This window comes from Telmatherina bonti (genome assembly GCF_933228915.1).
Source record: "Telmatherina bonti genome assembly, chromosome: 18".
NCBI classification, from domain to species: Eukaryota; Metazoa; Chordata; class Actinopteri; order Atheriniformes; family Telmatherinidae; genus Telmatherina; species Telmatherina bonti.
The window spans coordinates 36,884,161-36,902,876 of NC_136616.1; the positions used below are offsets into that span (position 1 = coordinate 36,884,161).

At 45.8% G+C, this 18,716-nt stretch overlaps 1 long non-coding RNA gene across 1 annotated transcript; it reads left to right on the plus strand.

The window, feature by feature from the left end:
- Positions 1-4,859: 4,859 nt before the first annotated feature.
- LOC306769063 lies at positions 4,860-9,858 on the plus strand. The gene is made up of 3 exons (XR_013771672.1): positions 4,860-4,934; positions 8,563-8,916; positions 9,144-9,858. It is a non-coding gene; the product is annotated as an uncharacterized lncRNA (long non-coding RNA).
- Positions 9,859-18,716: the final 8,858 nt, after the last annotated feature.

Sequence of the window (18,716 nt, forward strand, 5' to 3'; positions counted from 1 at the left end):
GGAGGCAGATGGAGGCAGGTGGAGGCAGATGGAGGCAGGTGGAGGCAGGTGGAGGCAGATGGAGGCAGATGGAGGCAGATGGAGGCAGGTGGAGGCAGGTGGAGGCAGATGGAGGCAGGTGGAGGCAGATGGAGGCAGGTGGAGGCAGATGGAGGTAGATGGAGGCAGATGGAGGCAGGTGGAGGCAGGTGGAGGCAGATGAAGGCAGGTGGAGGCAGGTGGAGGCAGGTGGAGGCAGATGGAGGCAGATGAAGGCAGGTGGAGGCAGATGGAGGCAGATGGAGGCAGGTGGAGGCAGGTGGAGGCAGATGGAGGCAGGTGGAGGCAGATGGAGGCAGGTGGAGGCAGATGGAGGCAGATGGAGGTAGATGGAGGCAGATGGAGGCAGGTGGAGGCAGGTGGAGGCAGATGGAGGCAGATGAAGGCAGGTGGAGGCAGATGGAGGTAGATGGAGGCAGATGGAGGCAGGTGGAGGCAGGTGGAGGCAGATGGAGGCAGGTGGAGGCAGGTGGAGGCAGATGGAGGCAGATGGAGGCAGGTGGAGGCAGGTGGAGGCAGATGGAGGCAGATGGAGGCAGGTGAAGGCAGGTGGAGGCAGGTGGAGGCAGATGGAGGCAGATGGAGGCAGGTGGAGGCAGGTGGAGGCAGGTGGAGGCAGATGGAGGCAGATGAAGGCAGGTGGAGGCAGATGGAGGCAGATGGAGGCAGATGGAGGCAGATGGAGGCAGATGGAGGCAGATGGAGGCAGGTGGAGGCAGGTGGAGGCAGATGGAGGCAGGTGGAGGCAGATGGAGGCAGGTGGAGGCAGATGGAGGCAGATGGAGGTAGATGGAGGCAGATGGAGGCAGGTGGAGGCAGGTGGAGGCAGATGGAGGCAGATGAAGGCAGGTGGAGGCAGATGGAGGTAGATGGAGGCAGATGGAGGCAGGTGGAGGCAGGTGGAGGCAGATGGAGGCAGGTGGAGGCAGGTGGAGGCAGATGGAGGCAGATGGAGGCAGGTGGAGGCAGGTGGAGGCAGATGGAGGCAGATGGAGGCAGGTGAAGGCAGGTGGAGGCAGGTGGAGGCAGATGGAGGCAGGTGGAGGCAGGTGGAGGCAGGTGGAGGCAGGTGGAGGCAGATGGAGGCAGATGAAGGCAGGTGGAGGCAGGTGGAGGTGCCTCCATGCCCAGGAGGAAACCTGTTGTACAGCTGCAGATGTGTGCAGATAGTGGAGACGCTACATAACATGCTACTAAATGGTAACGTTCAGCTGAGACCAGTGCTGTTGTCCCCGACCTCCAACCATCATGATGGAACCAAACTGCTGCCAAACGTGTAGAAAAGATGCAACACGAAGATTTACAAGTTTATCTGTCAGACAAGGCTGAAGTTAGCTTCTGATTTGCAGCTTCCAATTCGTAATATGTGTAAAGGGCAATTCCACTGAATTTATGGAAAACTAGACTATGTTTGATCAGGTAGGGACAAAAAACTACAAGACTTAGACTTGGACTGAAATATTCTACATACTATGCAGATTCAAGAAAATGCAGTTTCTGATTTGTGAAACCTCTATTTGTCAAAATGCAAATTACCCTCATTTTGGGACAGTTTTTTGTCCGGACCTGGTCTGATGTAGTCCAGTTTTCCAAAAATTCAGTGGAATTGCCCTTAATGCATATTACGAATCGGAAACTGCGAATAGGAAGCTGAATTTAGCCTCGTATCTTTCAGGGTGTCTTTATTTCTCCCATCTCCTGCACCTCCTCCTTGATGGCGGTGGTTAGTGGGACGACCCATCTCCTGCACCTCCTCCTTGATGGTGGTGGTTAGTGGGACGACCCATCTCCTGCACCTCCTCCTTGATGGCGGTGGTGGGTGGGACGACCCATCTCCTGCACCTCCTCCTTGATGGTGGTGGTTAGTGGGGCGACCCATCTCCTGCACCTCCTCCTTGATGGTGGTGGTTAGTGGGGCGACCCATCTCCTGCACCTCCTCCTTGATGGTGGTGGTTAGTGGGGCGACCCATCTCCTGCACCTCCTCCTTGATGGTGGTGGTTAGTGGGGCGACCCATCTCCTGCACCTCCTCCTTGATGGCGGTGGTGGGTGGGACGACCCATCTCCTGCACCTCCTCCTTGATGGCGGTGGTTGGTGGGACGACCCATCTCCTGCACCTCCTCCTTGATGGCGGTGGTTGGTGGGACGACCCATCTCCTGCACCTCCTCCTTGATGGCGGTGGTGGGTGGGACGACCCATCTCCTGCACCTCCTCCTTGATGGTGGTTGTGGGTGGGACGACCCATCTCCTGCACCTCCTCCTTGATGGCGGTGGTGGGTGGGACGACCCATCTCCTGCACCTCCTCCTTGATGGCGGTGGTGGGTGGGACGACCCATCTCCTGCACCTCCTCCTTGATGGCGGTGGTGGGTGGGACGACCCATCTCCTGCACCTCCTCCTTGATGGCGGTGGTTGGTGGGACGACCCATCTCCTGCACCTCTTCCTTGATGGTGGTGGTTAGTGGGGCGACCCATCTCCTGCACCTCCTCCTTGATGGCGGTGGTGGGTGGGATGACCCATCTCCTGCACCTCCTCCTTGATGGCGGTGGTTGGTGGGACGACCCATCTCCTGCACCTCCTCCTTGATGGCGGTGGTGGGTGGGATGACCCATCTCCTGCACCTCCTCCTTGATGGCGGTGGTGGGTGGGACGACCCATCTCCTGCACCTCCTCCTTGATGGCGGTGGTGGGTGGGACGACCCATCTCCTGCACCTCCTCCTTGATGGCGGTGGTGGGTGGGACGACCCATCTCCTGCACCTCCTCCTTGATGGCGGTGGTTGGTGGGACGACCCATCTCCTGCACCTCCTCCTTGATGGCGGTGGTGGGTGGGACGACCCATCTCCTGCACCTCCTCCTTGATGGCGGTGGTGGGTGGGACGACCCATCTCCTGCACCTCCTCCTTGATGGCGGTGGTGGGTGGGATGACCCATCTCCTGCACCTCCTCCTTGATGGCGGTGGTTAGTGGGACGACCCGTCTCCTGCACCTCCTCCTTGATGGCGGTGGTGGGTGGGACGACCCATCTCCTGCACCTCCTCCTTGATGGCGGTGGTGGGTGGGACGACCCGTCTCCTGCACCTCCTCCTTGATGGTGGTGGTGGGTGGGACGACCCATCTCCTGCACCTCCTCCTTGATGGTGGTGGTGGGTGGGACGACCCATCTCCTGCACCTCCTCCTTGATGGTGGTGGTGGGCGGGACGACCCATCTCCTGCACCTCTTCCTAGATGGTGGTGGTGGGTGGGACGACCCATCTCCTGCACCTCCTCCTTGATAGCGGTAGTGGGTGGGACGACCCATCTCCTGCACCTCCTCCTTGATGGTGGTGGTGGGTGGGACGACCCATCTCCTGCACCTCCTCCTTGATGGTGGTGGTGGGTGGGACGACCCGTCTCCTGCACCTCCTCCTAGATGGTGGAGGTGGGTGGGACGACCCATCTCCTGCACCTCCTCCTAGATGGTGGAGGTGGGTGGGACGACCCATCTCCTGCACCTCCTCCTAGATGGTGGAGGTGGGTGGGGCCATAGACATTAATAAAGAGTAGCCGCCGCATTGGCTGCCTGGGTCAGGAAATGCAGCTGCCATCTTGGACCGGTCGTCCCCCCCGCATACAGACAGAGGTAGCAGTTACGATGCCTGAGCACTGTGTGTCGTATTCTTGTTCTAATATTTTTCACAAGTAAAACTGAACATTTTTATTTGGTTGTACTCTGTAAATATAAAATTATTGTCTTGTTAGCCAGCTAACGCTAGCTACAGTGCCGGTGTTCACACGGCTATGAAGGCTAAATAAGACTTTATGAATCATATATTCCATAACACACACTTAAGGTTTTACAACTGATCCAAGAATGCTACTGTAGAAATAAAACAAATATCACTGGTATAAGACATTTCTCATGTCTCAAACCCTCCCCTCTACAGAACGTCTGACTGTAGAATAGTTAGCACACAAGCTAACTCACAGCTTCAGCTGCTATGTTTTGGTTTTGAAGGTTTCCCAAAACACCTGTGAGGAAGAAGTGGGAAGTGGCCTTACGGAGGCAAGGCTTCACTGCTACTGGTTCATCCGAGCTTTGCCGTGAGCCGGATGTAAAGCCGGATGATTTTAAATAAAGAAAATATGGTAATGACCACATATCCTAACACAACTACAGGCAGAAATAACAAACATAAATTCTGAACATCAAACGACTGTGTGTCCGAAAATGGACCTCTATTGACGCTTCCCATACCGCAGTTTTACCTTGTACACATCTCCATTATATTAATGCTCTAAAAATGAATTATATTGCATATATTAATCATTTATTAAAACAGCTGAATCGTATTATTTTCTTCTATCATGTGTGTGTGTGTGTGTGTGTGTGTGTGTGTGTTTTAGTTTTGCAAAATGCCTAGGTATTACACAGCATTATGGTCGCTACCATCTCACATGTATATCAGAATATTCTATTATTGCTGAGCCCCATTATTATAAGATTGAAATGATATTATTAATATAATATCATTAAAATTCACAGACGACGTGTCCTGTTTCATAGCTACATGTGTGATGTTTGCAACAAAGAAACGTTGTGAAAATCAGTTCAGTGTTCAGCGAGTTATGACGGATGAAACCCACTGACACTTCACTGCGCGTGCCAAACAGGTCACACTGAGTGGAGCGGTCCGAGCTGGGGGGCCCACGGCTCGTCAGCGCCACCAGGCGGCAGCGGGCGGTGCGCCCCCCCAGTCTCCTGCACCTCCTCCTTTATGGCGGCGGTAGGTGGGGCGCTTCGCGGATGTGCGCGCGTGGGAGGAACCAAAGTGAGCGGGGATGGCAGGGAATGGCGGCGTCCTCGCCATTCCCTTGTTGTTTTTGCCTCATCTCTTCCTTGTTTCTGAAGGTAAGTCCATTCTTAACTTATTCGTACATCTCAGGTCCCAGATGCAGGTGAAGGTGTGTCCGTGCTGCGCGCGGAAAAACTGGTTTTGGAGGTCCGAACCTCCAGCTGGTGTCTGTCTGTATGTAGGAAATCCAGTTTGTAACTTTTCATCCAGAAACAGAAAGTTGTGTGGTCGCTGAACTGGGCGCGTCCACGTTACGGCAACACGGAAGCGCGCATCCGTCTATTTCTCAGAAGTCACGTGACTTCACGCCATAACTTCAGGTGGTGGTCCAGGGCAGGTTTCCTTAGTGAAGAGTTACTTTCCTTTCGACCAAATGAAACAAAGAACTGTTGTTCCCGGGACTGGAGCGTCCCTGTCCAGGGTTAACCTGCCTCTCACCCAACGACTGCTGCTAAAGATGGGATAAGATCCTGCTTCCTGTGACTCTGAACTGATCTAAGTGGATAAGAAGATATTGAAGTCCAAAAAAAAAAATGCAACAAAGCATGAAACCTCTGGCTGGCAGCTGTACTGATGGATTTAACTTTACATTTAGACCAGAGGTGTGTGCTTTATGTAAGCAACATAATGATACGTTTGTGGAAAAACATGATTTATGCAGCCCTCTAATGTCCTGTAGTTAATTATATTTTCTTTACTCCATCATTTTTCTTTGCCATAAAGTGAAGACTCATATGAACCAAACTAAAACCAGAGATGCCTTTCTCAGATGTCAGAACATGCCATCTTTTATAGATTTACTTTTTAAATATATAATGGTCACAAATAGTCCAACACCAACGTGACTAAACCCCCGTTCCCCATGTGGTCACATCTCAATGATGGAGTGATGAACAGCTGTTCTGTAGGCTACTCTCACATTTTGAGATATTTCTGCAGTTACTGGCTTTTAATCCGTCAGCTAATGCTATGCTAGGTTAGCATAGCTACAGCGATGTTATTGCTAACAAACAGCCGGTGTAAAAGTCTCTTTGCTGACTGAGAGGACCAGGTATAATGACAGGGAAGGTTTGCTTCACTCGATGGTCTGAACTGATCATTTACTGTGTAAAGTCATTCTTTACGTTACAGGTCAACTCACTGACCGCATCCCACACACACAGACACACACACACGGATCACATTAGGTATCAGTGCGCGACAGGGAGTAACTTCCGCTAAGTTAACGAAACGTAAATGAAGAGCACTAACTTGTCATGGCAAAGACAGTTTGTCATATGTAGCATGTAATCTCGCTCAGCCTGTAATGTTTCCTAATTGTAGCTCCGGTACGTTACTGAGAAAACAGCGGCGAGCGATGAGGATGGAATGGAGTCAGAGCTCCATCTAGTGCACAGAAGCTGCAACCCAATACTGAACAGCATTTACCGTTCAATGAGAAATTTGATCAGCAAAATTACAGCTAATGATGATTATTTTGAAAAAGGCTATAAAGGGCCGATTTTATCGGCCAGCTGATATATTGGTCAGGCTCTAGTTTATAACTTCTTTAAGTTTCTTCTGTTTTGAATGCATAACTGAACACATTAAAGGCTAAAAGCACCTGCCAAAATGACCTGTAACTCATATGTGGGATTTTAGAAAGAGCCCTGAAGCCTGAAGTTTTCCATCCTCTGTCAAAAATAGATGGGAAATTCAAAGCTTAGTTCAAAATGACCAATAGGCTTTCCCGTCTTTAACGGAATAAAGTCAATATTTCGTATATAGAAGAGGAACTTTTCACCCTCACTCGTCATTCCTCCCAACGTGACGGACCCTCTCCAACACATGTCGACGTTAGTTGACTTGCAGTGTCACCGGTGAGACAAAGTGTCGATGCAATGGTGAAATTAATCGATAAAAGTAAAATAAATGACAATAAAACCATTAAAAAACAAGAACGTAGCTCTGTCTCTGGCATGTAGAAGCCAGACGGCACATTCAGCACAACAAAATGGGGAAAGTATAAATGGTTTGTGCTGATATCGCATCGGACTGATGTCGGGATTGATCAGGACAGAAAGCTGTCATACTGGTATCGGATCGGAAATGAAAGAGTTGTGTTGGGAAAAGCAAACCTTTTGGTCCAGTTGAAAAGGTATGTCAGAATAACCTGGAATGTATGATGATGGATCATCTAGTGCCTTTCGCAGACAGTCAGTCCGAGGCCATGAGAATGCCTTTCTCTGTCGCCATCAACATAAATACCTCCAGTTTATCAGATCAGAGGTTAGTAGTAGTTATCTCAGCCTCCCCGGTGTTGTCTTCCTCACCAGCTCATCTTCTTCCACTGTTCTGGCCCTGTACTCTGCCATGCACATGCCTTCTGCCTGCTCCACTGAGTGCAAAGCTTCTCAGCTCAGCCTCGGTTGCCCTGCAGTCAAAACCCTGCAAGGACTTGCTGAAGTATTGAAGGGTAGACTGGGGAAGAGCACCGGTGCAGAGCGGAGGGAAGTTTCTGGAATCCAGAAATGCTAAGTCAGCATATATCTTGTCACGTGTTTGTCATGTGTTCATGATGAGACTTTCTGAAAGTCAGATCTGTGTGACGGTAGCTGAAAAGCTCAAGACAGCCCGCCGCCATGTGCAACAGCCCAACATTTACACAGAAATTAAAGTTACACGTTAAATATACCTTTTGCTTCTGTAAACAACAAATTAATTGAAAGATTACAATAATTCCAGACACAAATATGGTAAATGAATTATTTCCAGTTGGTGTTTTTGTGCTGAAATTTCAAGTATCTCATCTGTATTAATAATGCAGCTTTTTTATTTACAGATCATTCGTCTATGTCAATGTTTACTGTCTTACTTCGTAGAATCGTAGCAAATTCACTACAGCAAAAAGAAAACCCCAAAATAACGCTACGTGGCCACCTTGCATAAGCCTCAGTTCTCGTTAAATCTCGTCCAATTGAGGCTATTTTATGAGAACTGAGGCTTATGCGCTAACCACTGTTTAGTGGAAACACCTGCAAGTCGCGGGCTGCACGGTGGCACAGTGGTTAGCACTGTGGCCTCACAGTAAGAAGGTCACTGGTTTGATCCTTGGCTGGGAGGGGTTTGGTCAGTGGCCTTTCTGTGTGGAGTTTGCATGTTCTCCCCATGTATGCGTGGGTTCTCTCCAGGTTCTCCAGCTTCCTCCCACCATCCAAAGACATGCATGCTAGGTTAACTGGTTACTCTAAATTGCCCCTAGGACTGAGTGTGAGCGTGAATGGTTGTTTTTCTCTGTGTGTGTCCCTGCGACTGACTGGCGAGGTGTCCAGGGTGTACCTGATAGATGCCTGATAGTCCGTGGGTGCACAGACACGACGCACGGCAAGTAAGCTTGGAAATGTTTGGAAAAGTCGTTTCTAAATATCAGTTAATAAAAATTTGGATTGATTCAGATTGATAAGAAATAAGAATTCTTTTTATTTGACACCCGAACTGGCAAGTCTGCTTTTGGATCCGTGGAGATCTTTAAACTGGGCCGAGCTGTGCCTGATACAGGTCCAACTTGAGGCTTTTCTTTTACCTGCATGTTGCCAGGACTCATCCTGAACTGGCAACCCAGTTCCTCCTCCTACACTGCCGTCATGTGAAAGCCGAATGTTTTAGTTTGCAGCTTATTAACACAGTAAATGTTTCCTCCTGCAGGACAGACAAACATCACAGCTGTACCTGGACATGACATCTCTCTGCCATGTAGGGTTTCCAACAACATCCCCATCATAGTTGTAGAGTGGACCAAGGAAGACCTGAAGCCTGCATATGTGTTCTTTTACCGAGACGATCAGTCTGATCCAGAAAACCAGCATCCATCTTTCCAGAACCGGGTGGATCTTCAGGACAGACAGATGAAGGACAGAAACGTGTCTCTGACTCTGAAGAATGTGACGACTGATGATGCAGGAACATATGAATGTATCGTCTCCCAGAGAAAACCAGGAAACAGGTTTGCAGAGAAGACGACCTTCTCCACCGTCCATCTGGAAGTTGTTCGTCCATCAGGTGAGTTTGTGTGTTTGTCTCTGGATCAGAGGTGAAGCAGCTTCCTGGTTGTTGATGTGAGAGTGAAACATGTCAGATCAGATGTTTGTGTTTTCTAAACATGTTGTTGATGAGACTCTGTAGAAAGCAGCTGGTCTGAGTGCAGTAGATAATGTGTGACAGCAGTTTGAAGAGGAAATCATTCATCACCTCCCTGATACTGATGCTCTCCTCATGCTCACCTGCAGGAAGAAAAATGGATAGAGACCAGGGTGGAGGAGACCAGGGTGGAGGAGACCAGGGTGGAGGAGACCAGGGTGGATCTACTGGACTGGCTGTTGGTGTGACAGTTTCTGTCCTACTTGCTGCAGTTTTTGGTCTTGTTGGTTTTCTTTTCTATAAAAAGCAGAAATCAGAGCATCATGGTGAAGCAGTAGTGTGAACATGAGATGAAAGTCCTGCTGCTGTTCAGAAAGCTGCACTCAGGTCAGCAGCTATCAGCACATTTCACAAAGCTCCATCCCAGTATGGATCCACACGCTCCACACTCTAAAAGCCAGTTTATTGATCCATTGACAGGAACGTTGAGGTTTCTGATCTGTAAGCAGGATCAATGTCTGGATCAGGTTCCTTCCAGGTCCGCTCAGGAAGCTGCTTTACTTCCTGCTGACTGCTTTTAGAAACACGTTGAATAAGTCCGACGTCTTCATTTCCACATTCGTCACCTGGAAGACGAAATGTTTCTTGTCTCTTCTTCCTGTTTTTGTTACTTTCAGTCCTTTTAAACGGGACAACAAGAGGTCTTATTTCCCACTAAAGGCTCATTTATGATCCTGTCATGTACGTAGATACACACGTCTGTTACGAGCAGTGTCACACGTCCCTGATGTCATACGTCCACCTGTCCTGTACGTCAGGGAGGACGGTATCCTGCAGGTTCTGGATGTTTCCCTGATCTAGATGAAGGGATCCCCTTTACAACAAGATGATTCATTTTATTTAGATCAGGTGTTGCAGGAGGTAAACATCCAGAACCTGCAGGACGCCGGTCCTGCTTCACATTAGCATGGTAGTTACCCAGCAGATCCAGCAGAGGGCAGTGCAGAGTTCACCTCCGAGTTCTGACGTCGGTTTCAGACGATAAACATGGAGACGTCATGATGATGTTCATTCTCAGAAAGAGACATAAAAAGAGGGACTGCAGAGGACGGAGGTCTGTCGGACATTAAATACATGACGGCTGCCTCTTTGTTTCTTTTATTGGTTACATATTGGCTATACTGCTCCACACTGCCCCCATGTGGTGTCTGGTGGTACTGCAGTCTGTTCAGTCTGAAGACGGATCGGATTTAGCCAATAAATGATGCAAAGATGGATAAAATGCTGCGTCTTTTACATGGAGCTTAAAGGAGCTTTTAACCTCAATCAGGGACAATTTTATCCTTTACAGTGTTTTTTTTACTGAATCGTTGACCTCCATGTTGGTTCCATTTCTTTTTGCAATGATACCTGTGTTTAAAAAAAAGCGTTTCTATTGGAAAACGTTTACATTTCTGTTTCAGTTTTATTTAAAGGTCGAAAAGACACCAGGGACAAATTCACGACTGTTTCAAGTCCTCAGAGGACAAAAACGTTCTACTTCTGGGTTCTGGACTGGGACCAGTTTGAAAGCAACCAGAAATGTGTTGAGTGTGACGAACTTTTCATCATGGTTGCACCGGTGCTGCGAACATTTCTCCGTCCTCGGTGAGAACTTTAACTCACGTTCTGACACTGTGATAAAAGCCAATAAAAAGCCAATCCAAGGCAGAATGAGGATGGATTCTCTCCTCTGATTGGCTCTTATCAGCAGCGGTAAACATGGCACTTCGAGGCACCAGTGCAACCAGTGGTGAAAGTGAGACTGGAACCTGTAATACACGCAGAAGCATCATGTCGGTCTTCTGGTCCTGTTTATGGAGACACCCTGCTGGAGAGCTGTTGACAGTTTTCAAAGAAAACTTGAATTTATTTGTTTTTCGCTCCGTTTCATTTCATATCTGTAATATTTACTATCTGTGACGTTGAAGAACATCATGTTTTTACACATTTGTGATGTTTGTCGCTGGTGGGGGGTTGGGATGGGAAAGTTGTCACCTTGTTGTGCCTTTGTTCTTCATCATTTCTAATTGTTTTATTTATTAATGAAAATGACTGTAAGTTCTGAAACATTTCCTTCTGGAGACGTCTCAGTGTCTCTTTCTGTTGCTCCAAATGTCAACATGACCTGAGAGACAAACAGAAACTTTCATTCAGACATCAGTCACATTTTATTTCACTTTTCCTCAAATCATTTCCGATCAGAGTGAATCTGTTACATGAATATTTCATCCCTGATCAATGAAAACAGCTTTATAGATGATCAATAATCTGTGTAATCCCATCATTGTGTGTCTTATACCTTCTGTTGTGCCTTGTGTTTTACCTTTGAACCTTTTATATTTGCTAATAAAGTTTTGTTTGTGCCTCCAAGTGTTTAATATTTACGTGATATCATGCAGTTGTCTTCTGTCCAGTACATCCTAATACTAACTATATGTTCCTATCTGTACAAGCTAACACTAGTGACATGTTCCTATCTGTACAAGCTAACACTAGTGACATGTTCCTATCTGTACAAGCTAACTGTAGCGACATGTTCCTATCTGTACAAGCTAACTGTAGCGACATGTTCCTATCTGTACAAGCTAACTGTAGCGACATGTTCCTATCTGTACAAGCTAACAGTAGTGACATGTTCCTATCTGTACAAGCTAACACCAGTGACATGTTCCTATCTGTACAAGCTAACACCAGTGACATGTTCCTATCTGTACAAGCTAACACTAGTGACATGTTCCTATCTGTACAAGCTAACTGTAGCGACATGTTCCTATCTGTACAAGCTAACACCAGTGACATGTTCCTATCTGTACAAGCTAACACCAGTGACATGTTCCTATCTGTACAAGCTAACACTAGTGACATGTTCCTATCTGTACAAGCTAACTGTAGCGACATGTTCCTATCTGTACAAGCTAACTGTAGCGACTTGTTCCTATCTGTACAAGCTAACAGTAGTGACATGTTCCTATCTGTACAAGCTAACACCAGTGACATGTTCCTATCTGTACAAGCTAACTGTAGCGACATGTTCCTATCTGTACAAGCTAACTGTAGCGACATGTTCCTATCTGTACAAGCTAACAGTAGTGACATGTTCCTATCTGTACAAGCTAACACCAGTGACATGTTCCTATCTGTACAAGCTAACTGTAGCGACATGTTCCTATCTGTACAAGCTAACTGTAGCGACATGTTCCTATCTGTACAAGCTAACTGTAGTGACATGTTCCTATCTGTACAAGCTAACTGTAGTGACATGTTTCTATTTGTACAAGCTAACTGTAGTGACATGTTCCTATCTGTACAAGCTAACACTAGCGACATGTTCCTATATGTACAAGCTAACTGTAGCGACATGTTCCTATCTGTACAAGCTAACTGTAGTGACATGTTCCTATCTGTACAAGCTAACTGTAGCGACATGTTCCTATCTGTACAAGCTAACAGTAGTGACATGTTCCTATCTGTACAAGCTAACACCAGTGACATGTTCCTATCTGTACAAGCTAACACCAGTGACATGTTCCTATCTGTACAAGCTAACACTAGTGACATGTTCCTATCTGTACAAGCTAACTGTAGCGACATGTTCCTATCTGTACAAGCTAACACCAGTGACATGTTCCTATCTGTACAAGCTAACACCAGTGACATGTTCCTATCTGTACAAGCTAACACTAGTGACATGTTCCTATCTGTACAAGCTAACTGTAGCGACATGTTCCTATCTGTACAAGCTAACTGTAGCGACTTGTTCCTATCTGTACAAGCTAACAGTAGTGACATGTTCCTATCTGTACAAGCTAACACCAGTGACATGTTCCTATCTGTACAAGCTAACTGTAGCGACATGTTCCTATCTGTACAAGCTAACTGTAGCGACATGTTCCTATCTGTACAAGCTAACAGTAGTGACATGTTCCTATCTGTACAAGCTAACACCAGTGACATGTTCCTATCTGTACAAGCTAACTGTAGCGACATGTTCCTATCTGTACAAGCTAACTGTAGCGACATGTTCCTATCTGTACAAGCTAACTGTAGCGACATGTTCCTATCTGTACAAGCTAACTGTAGCGACATGTTCCTATCTGTACAAGCTAACTGTAGTGACATGTTCCTATCTGTACAAGCTAACTGTAGTGACATGTTTCTATTTGTACAAGCTAACTGTAGTGACATGTTCCTATCTGTACAAGCTAACACTAGCGACATGTTCCTATATGTACAAGCTAACTGTAGCGACATGTTCCTATCTGTACAAGCTAACTGTAGTGACATGTTCCTATCTGTACAAGCTAACACTAGCGACATGTTCCTATCTGTACAAGCTAACTGTAGTGACATGTTCCTATCTGTACAAGCTAACTGTAGTGACATGTTCCTATCTGTACATGCTAATAATAGTAAAAAATAAAGGTTTTCTTTCAACGAATGGACTGTACACATTTTTTTTAATTTTAACAAAAAGTAATGACTTTTTTATGTCTGAAATCTTATTTTTATGACTTTAAAGTTCTCCTTTTAAGACTTCATCTGGAGAAAAGTCAATGATCAACAGACTCAGATCTGTGAGAAGACACTGAGTTTTATCTGCTGCAAGGAGTTCACAGCAGACCAGGTGAACTCACATTCAGCTCAGACCAACACCTGAACACCCCCACTCCCCACATGTGGAGCGAAGTTCCCTATCTGGGAATACTGCTATGTCTGCTCATGGAGTCAGACCCCCAGAATGAGGTTAATGATGACAATGTCCTGTAGGAGGTTCTCATGTCCTTTGCAGTTGTACCACAGACGCCTAGTAGGAGATGAATAAACAGGATACTACTGGAACCATTCTGACCACCTGTCCACCTCACAATACATGATTTTACCTTCAATTAACAGAAATTATATTTATATATCTTTCCAGCTCTTCCTCATCATGCAGGACACACTAAAGAGGATGATGATGTCTCTTCCAGAGCTGGAAACGGTCTGACTGACCTGCAGTCGCTGCAGAATTATGTGAAATGACAAGAAGAAACAGGAAGAGCGAAGCAGAAAGCAGAAAGTGGTAAGTAGAGCAGATAAAACACGTAGGTGGAAGCATGGAGGGAGGAGATGCTGAGTCATGTTTTCCATGTGACCAGTAAACATGTTTTTACACACTGTGTTTTAGTTCTGTATCCTGTATAGAGTCATGTAGAGCCCAACTTGACATATTGAATACAGTTTCTGAGGTATTTTAAATTAGCTGTGGTAAAACACTGTTTAACACCATCTAATAGATGCCTTCTGCCCCCAACAGATAAGCAGCGGATTACATGAAAATAATTTTCACATATCACATGGTAATAAATGGTAAACATCCCCGCATATATTTTTGTTTGTTTATTTATTCAAGATCTAAATAAAACCTCATATTCAAAATCTTGGACTCAACATTTTCTCCAGGGTCGGGTTTTAAAGGGTTAAATAAGTGTATTGAATATTTGTCAGTTCTGAATAGGAGGTGGACACACACTGGACAGAGATTGACGCAAACCATTCTTTAATGACAGAAAGGCCAAACTGGGTGGCAGGAATCTGAGGCAAAAACAAAAAACTGGTCAAAACTCATGAAGTAAGAAGAATAGAATTGGGCGTGGCAAAGGGGACATGGAAAATGGGTTGAAAACACTGGTAAACTGGTGGGAAAATCAGAGAATAAAAGCTGGAATGCAAGGTGAGACTCAGAGCAGCTGCATGATCTCACAGATTCTCTTCTATGCAGATGATTCACAGATGTTCAGCTCTGCATGTTCAACATACAACAATGCTTTTAAACTTCCTGGAAAAGTTTTTTGGCTTCGAAGTTGTTTTATGATGTTCTCAGATAGAAGATGGAAGCTTCTGAGTCAGTTTTACTGAGTTGGTTTACTGAGTTACTTTTCCTGACTCTCTTTTACTGAGTCGCTTTTCCTGAGTCAGTTTTACTGAGTCGGTTTACTGAGTCGCTTTTCCTGACTCTCTTTTACTGAGTCGCTTTTCCTGAGTCAGTTTTACTGAGTCGGTTTACTGAGTCGCTTTTTCGGAGTTGGTTTTACTAAGTCAGTTTTACTGAGTTGGTGTACCTGAGTCGCTTTTACTGAGTCAGTTTTACTCAGTTGGTTTTACTGAGTCGCTTTTACTGAGTCGGTTTACTGAGTTACTTTTCCTGAGTTACTTTCCTGATTCGGTTTTACTGTTAGTTTTACTGATGATTAAATGAGAACATTTCGTAGTAAATATTTAAGAATGTGACCCATCTCCTTCAACCTTCACATCCAGACACTTTTACAGAAACTGGAGTTAAAACTGTTTTTTCTTCACCATTAGGACTCATCTGGTTTTTCAAACCAGTAACAAACTGCTGATTCTTCCTGTCTGTGCTGGGTTGTGGTGAGACTTTAGTTTCCCTGAGTCAGCTTGTGCTTTGAGGTTGCAGGCAAAATGAGACATGTGATCATTTTTGCTAAAAGTGTGAGAAAAAAATAGAAATAACCAATCTGGTCCACAGCAGACATGTTGTCATGGTGATGGAGCAGCAGCAGCTGAGACACAAGCTGAAGGTTGGAGCGTCTTTACAGGTGAGTTTTCTTCTTCTGATTCCTTCAGGTTTTATCCTTCGTGTCTTATTCTGATGATTAAATGTGATGTTTTCTGCTACAGTTGCTGATTAAACACTGAACTGTATGAAAAGGTGTTTGTGATTCTATAAAAGCAGATTAAACTACGGTAGAAATGTAGTTTACAGACAGATTATGGCTTCTGATTGGTGGATCAGAAAAGATGCAGATGGGTTTTATTCAGGCTGAATGTGATATTTGTCTGTCAGATGAAGCGGTGATGCCGTGCGGTGTGTTTCCATGTTTGTTCCTGGTTAAAGTTCAACATGAAGACATTTCTTCTCCTGGTTAAATGATGCAGAAGTCACGTTTGAAGCAGTTTGACCAGCGGCGATATTAGTAAGGTGGATTTGAGCTGATGGAGGTGTGAAAAGACTGGATGATGATGGAGAGATGAAGCTCCTTAGTTTTCTGTTCCTGCGATGTGGGAATGTCTCTTTAAAACGTGACGTCACCAACTTTGTGATGCGACTCCTCCTTCCTCCCGAAACTCATTGAAACACGACGAGTTTGAGTTTGGTTGAAAATTGCATAATAATTATTCAACAATTATAAGTCAGACTCAGGTTCTCTGATGTTCTTGGTGAAACAGTAAGTGGATCCGGTAACTTTAGGACAAACTGTGTGTAGAATCCTGTGGCGTAATAGAAAAGGGAAATGGTTTTCACATGTCACTTATTGGCTTTTTTTATCGGCTATCTTGCTTTTGTTTCTGCAGGTACGTTTTAGATGCAGAGTTAAACTGCTTTATGTTTTTATTTCTAAAACACATTTATTTACATACACAGTGGCGTGTCCAGAATACGACCGACCTTCAGGTCACAAGACGAGCAGCTCGACCACCTGAACCGCTGGCGTCATCCTCAGCAATGAGAAGGAAACTTTTTCATTTCTGAACATCTGTCCTGGAGATGAAAACAGCTGGACAGAAGCTGTACGTGGTCTTTGTTTCAGGGGACTGATGAGAGTGGTGCGCACCAGAAACAGGAAATGACGTCATGGTGTTGAATTGTCCAATCACGTTGTCTTCTAGCTGTTTTCTCTTCCTGTTCTTTTATATAAGTAAGTAAAGCAGAAACTTCATCCTTTATTGAACATTTTATTTTACATGATTATTTCCTCTCTGATCAATAAAAACTGGATTTTAGATGATCAATAATCTGTATAATCCCACCATGAAATGTTCAGGTCTGAAGCTCTCTAATTGGTCAATAAAGCAAACAATCACTTGTTTATTTCAGCGTTAAGTGTGATGTTTTCAGCTTCTAGTTTCTGTTGATCCTCATGTAGAATGTTCACTCTGTAACTTTCACTGCTCAATAAAGTTTTCCTGTTTGAACCAGCAGACAGACGGACATGTTGGTGCTTCCTGTTCATCAGAAGCTGCAGGTAGAAACATGTTCTGACTCGTTCCTGCAGCTTCTGGACAAAGTGACTCTGACTCACATGGAGAGTCCCACATTTCCCCTAAAAGACTTCCAGAGTTCCCAGTAGGTGGATCTGGTCACGAGATGCAGCGTCTGGAGAGGAAGCAGGTTTCTGTCAGGACTTCATTTAGATTCCTGCTGAAACTGGACCAGACTGGACTCACAACCGGTTCCCTCATCACCCACCGACACCAGGACCCGTCTGGAGACGCCGCCGTCTGGAGACGCCGCCGTCTGGAGACGCCGCCGTCTGGAGACGCCGCCGTCTGGAGACGCCGCCGTCTGGAGACGCCGCCGTCTGGAGACGCCGCCGTCTGGAGACGCCGCCGTCAGGACGTCTTCCATGCTGTTGTTTGCTGCAGGACACATTCGATCCAGAACCAGGACCAGATCCAGTACCAGATCCAGGTCAAGAACCAAAACCAGAATCAGGTCCAGATCCAGGAACAGATCCAGAACCAGAACCAGCATGTTGTTGATTCTAGACCTGAATCAGAAGGACTAAGGCAGATCTGGATGAACCTGCAGTCTTAGAACCATGACTCAGCAGTTTTATTTACTGTAAACATGTTTACTGAGAACATTGTGTTTACGTGTGTGTGTGTGTGTGTGTGTGTGTGTGTGTGTGTGTTTGTGTGTGTCTGCAGCGTCCTGAACCGCTTCAGTTCTTCAGAAATGAAAGTAAAAGCCAGAGGGGAAGTTTCACAGCACAGAATATGACTCAGAAGAGATATGAAGAGAAAAGAGTCTGATGGTACTGCTCTTCTAACCAGTCTGCAGGATGCTGTGCTTCATCATCTGAGGCTGGAACTGACACTAAAACGATGATGATGATGATGAAGCTTCCAGAGAGCCGATTAAACCTGAATCGTTCCAGCTGCTGAGAAAAGACCGAACACACAGGACGCAGAAAGTTTGACTTGAACCCAGCGAACTGCAGACTCATGTAGAAGTGCTGAACTTCTCTGTAGAACCGTGTGTGATAGAAGAGCGATGAAGCTCAGAATCATCTATCCAACACAAACACCTTCGCTCCATCATCTTCCTCATCACATATTTCCAACTGATTATTAATCAGCTTTTACATGTTAAATAATAAACAAAGCTTCTGAAACCCACCAATTAAGTTCCTTACTTAACTGTCGTTCAAAAGTAAAACAGTGGTTAAGTGATAACAGTCTCTAACTTAACTCTGACAAGACCGATACACTTATTATTGCTCCAGACAGTGAAATCCCCAACATAAAGCAACATCTGGGCAACCTGAGCTCTTCAGCCAAGCCTAAGCTGAGAAACCTAGGGGTAATACTCGATGAATCCATGTCATTAGATCATCATTCAAGACAGTTGGTTAAAATGAGCTTTTTTCAACTACGTCATATTGAAAACTTCAGACCAATGGTGTCTAAGCGAGAGCTCAAAATGATTACACATGCATTTGTGTCCTCACGATTCGGCTACTGCAACAGCTTATTTACAAGCCTAAACACGGAAGCACTGGCTCGTCTTCAGACTGAGCGAAACTCAGCAGCGAGGCTTCTGACTGGTACCAGCAGGAGAACCAACATCACACCTGTGTTAAAGTCTCTTCACTGGCTTCCTGTTGAATATCTTATCT